The following is a 4,582-nucleotide window of genomic DNA, read 5'->3' as shown; positions in this document are numbered from 1 at the left end:
AAAAAAAAAAAAAAAACACATCTTAGCTATCACTATTGTGATTTTTGTTTGCTTATTAAAGACTAGACAATGCAAAATAGTTGATTATACCCTTAAAAGTGACTGTGTATGATGGATGAGTCATATCAACAAAAATAATGCATCACATTTTTAATTTTTTATTTCAGGAGCATACATATACACAGTGTATATTTAAAGTACCTTAAACCATGAAACTTTCAAGTACCAAAACCCTGAACTTGCACATGAATATAAAAATCAAATGTTCAACAAAATGAGCAGAAAAAAGACTTTCTGAAATAAAATAAAGTTTTACTTTGCATACTGTTTAGTCGTGTTTAGTAGTCATGTTTTCCCGGCAGTGTGTAAAATTTTTGTCCTGATGCAAGATCCAACCACTGCCAAGGGTGCCAATAATTGTGACCACGAATATATATATATATTTGAATTCATTTGATATTTTTTTCCCTGTTTTTATATTATTATTTATTATTTTTAGTTGATTTTTATTTTATATTTTTATTTTTACCATATTTTAATTTTTTTATTTTATTTTTATTGTTTATTTTTAATATACATTTGTTATACATTTTTATTTATATGTATTTATTTTTTGTTTTATATTTTATTTTTATTTATATTTTATTTTTATTTAAAAATACTTTTTATTTTATTTTAGAGATGATGTGGAGACAAACAGAAACTACGAGGTTGTTTCAGATCCTGTAAGCAGAATAATTCGTGGAAAATAAATTGTCACCATTTATCTCACCAGTGCTTTATTTTTTCTCAGAATGTACCAAACTGTTGATTTGGCCACTCTGAATGTTCCTGCTCACTCTCTGATGGATTTCTTTTGTTTTGAAGCCTAACAATTGTCTGTTTCACTTGCATGGAGAGCTCCTTTGACCGCGTAACCGTTCACAACAGCTTCCAAATGCAAATGACACACTTAGAATCAACTCCCGACCTTTAACCTGCTTAATGTAGAAATAGCGAAGGAATAGCCCACATCTGTCCATGAAATGGCTTTTGAGTCAACTGTCCAATTACTTATGGTCCCTTGAAAAAGGGGGGAGGTAATAATAATTTGTTACATTTATATAGCACTTATCTGGGTACTCAAAGCGCTTTACATAGAAGGGGGGAATCTCCTCAACCACCACCAATGTGCAGCATCCACCTGGATGATGCGACGGCAGCCATATATAACGTCCACCACACACCAGCTTATTGGTGGAGAGGAGACAGAGTGATGAAGCCAGTCAGTGTATGGGGATGATTAGGAGGCCAATGGGGTTACACCCCTACTCTTTTTCGAAAGGCATCCTGGGATTTTTAATGACCACAGAGAGTCAGGACCTCGGTTTAACGTCTCATCCGAAGGACGGTGCTTTTTACAGTATAGTGTCCCCGTCATTATACTGGGGTGTTAGGACCCACACAGGGTGAGCACCCCCTGCTGGCCTCACTAACACCTCTTCCAGCAGCAACCTAGTTTTCCCAGGAGGTCTCCCATCCAGGTACTGACCAGGCTCAACCCTGCTTATCTTCAGTGGGCAACCGGTCTTGGGCTACAGGGTGATATGGCTGCTAATAGCTACATATTAAAGAGCTGTAACTCCTTAACCTTTCCTCCAATTTTGATGAAAATACCCTGAAATTAAAGCTCAGAGTGCAATTTAAGACCACATTCATTATATAACTGTAACTCGAATATGTTTTGGTCAGCAGCTAAAATAAAAAAAAATATTGCCTGTGTCCAGATATATATGGACCTTACTGTATGTATTTGAATTGCACAAAATAATCTCCATCCATTTTTAACATAAACTAACAAACTTAATGTGATGCATATAATTTCAATTTAATCGTTTTCCCAGTGAACAGATTGATGCTGTTTCCAAGCAATCTGAATAAATGGATTATGATACAAATAGGTAATAACAAAAACTATGCCATGATTTATTGAGTGCAGAAAACTGGCCTGTTTCGTTGCTGTATAATTGACAAATATGCATCAGATAAAGATGATTAGTTTATATTAAATCTGTGTAATCAAAATGCATGGAAATTTGATATGCATTTCAAAAACGTAAATCTTACATTTTGTCCTAAAAACAGTTTATTGTGCTTTTTGGATCTCTAAACCTATTTAAATCCCCATTCAATTTCATTTGAACTTCTACATTTGTGTAAAGTACAGGTTTGTAATGACATGAGAGTGAGTAAATGATGCCCGCAGATTCATGTTGCTTGAAAAATAACTGGCCTTGTGTGTCTCTGACATTATATTTTAATCTGACATGTTTATGATTGTAAATAAGAAGCATTTTACTGCCCACAGAAGAGTGAAACCCACTACAAGTGGAAAACTAACAGTATTTATTTTAATTTCATATTTTGATGGCTTTTTCATGCATAGAAACACGTTTAAGTATTTATTCTGAGAGATCTGTTTCATAACAGATAATGTGCTCAGTCTCAAATATGAGTTTGTGTTTGACAAAAACCTCACAAACGCTCCCAATAAACGGGATTTTCATTGATAACAAGATCACTTGAAATTTCCGTGGTTTATTTTTCAGTAGCAAGTTCTGTAGTAAAACTAAAATATACAGATATGTAGACATCAAAGGTGCAAAACTCATTACGATAAGACTCATGGGAACTATTAACACAGATAAACACTGAGAAAAGATGACATTATAATGATTTAATCTCACATAATTGAACTTTAAACCATAAAACATTGTTACATAAGAATAATTGTAAAGAAGGATATACTATACACATGGCAGTTTGTGTTTTAAGAAAGAAAACATCAGGTAAATAACATTTTAACAACCTAAAGTTGCAATGGCAGTGTGTCTGATGCTTCATTTGAGAGTTCAAATAAACTGACAATACATGTTGAAGTATAAAAACTAAGTTTCAAACTGTTAATAAACTACAGAAAACAATGACAGCTGAATTAAAGTAAATGTTTGAAAATTATATTAAAATGCAAAAGCAAAATGTGAAATTAAATTGCAACTAAAGTAAAAGTTAATAATGAAATTAAAAAGCAAAATGTGAAATTAAATGGTAAAATAAAAATTGCAACCAAATTAAACGTTTGAACATGAAATTATAATGCAGAAGCAAAGTTAAAATGGCTTTTGAGTCAATGGTCAACTGCTTCATTGACGACTTAATCACACATTAAGTTACTCTGAGCAACCTAAAGTTACTCTGGCAGTTCTGATGCTTCATTTGACGGTTAAGTTTAAACAGTTAAGAAACTACAGAAAAAAACCTACAGATGTTTCTGTTTGAGAGTTTGACTCTGGTTTGAAAAAATGCTATCTAAAAAAATCTAAACATTTCCTGCACATCAAAATAATCGTGCACATATGCAATGAAAATGAAATGAAACTGTCTACCTTTCATTTCACATTAAAGGAAAAGCAAATGGTTAGTTTCTCTTCCTGAAATGGTTTCTGCACCATCAGTCATTGTTTTCCTCACTATTCCTAAGGCGTCAGTGAAAACTGAGAACGCGTTTAACCTTTGACCTTCAGAAATAAGACAACGATCTGCCGAAACATTATTGCACCAACAGCATGTCAATATTTCACCCGTTGGAGACATGAATCTGTCCTCCAAACCTCCATTGGCCTCACACTATCACTCCAAATGACCGTAATCACTGCTGGAAGCAATAAAATGCTGTGTTTGCCTACAAAGATTGACTAAGAACTAGAGCAGGAGACAAACGGACAGAAAGATTTCATATCTGTCCTCTGACCTGCATGGTTTACCATCAGCCGTGTGAAACTCAACCCATGTTGGCACGACGGTAACAGGTGAGTTATGTTACATTGAGTTTTAAAAAATTTGCAAAATGCAAAATAAATTAAAATGGAAAAAAAGAAAATTAATAAAAATAAAATAAAATGGAAACTTAGAAAGCAAAATTAAAATGCAAAATAAATTAATTGAAAAAAAATTAAAAGAAAAAATAAAAATTTTAATGTTTAATGCAAAATAAATTAAAATGGACAAATTTAAATGCAAAATTAAAAAAAGAAATGAAATAAAATGCAAACTTCTAATGCGAAATTAATTAAAATGGGAAAAAAATTAAATGCAATAATAATAATTAAAAAACAATGTTAAAATGCAAAAAAATATATATATATATTCAATTGCCAAATGTGCTGTTGCATACTGTTGCACTGACAATTAAAAACAAGTAGGCTGTATATGGTGTATATGAGATGTTACCAGTGTCATTCGCTTCTAGTTATTTTAGCTGCACAAAAAGAGTTGTGTGTGTCTGTGGTCATTTTCAGTGATTTTATAGGAAGAAACATGACTGACACGTAGATCAAGTGTAAAGTGGAAGTGGAACATGCAGCATTTGCATTTAAAACGCTGAACAAGCTGCTTACCAACCTTGGCAACAGAGAAGTCCCAAAACAAATAAAGACGCACGTTTACCAAAAAGGCACATCGGACAACAAACAAATCCGAGGTTTGGAGGTTTTGGACTTTGCTGAGAAGTGAAACCAGCTGGATTAAACACGCTTCAACTCTG

Source organism: Barbus barbus (genome assembly GCF_936440315.1).
Source record: "Barbus barbus genome assembly, chromosome: 17".
NCBI lineage: Eukaryota > Metazoa > Chordata > Actinopteri > Cypriniformes > Cyprinidae > Barbus > Barbus barbus.
This window is presented reverse-complemented; position numbering follows the sequence as displayed.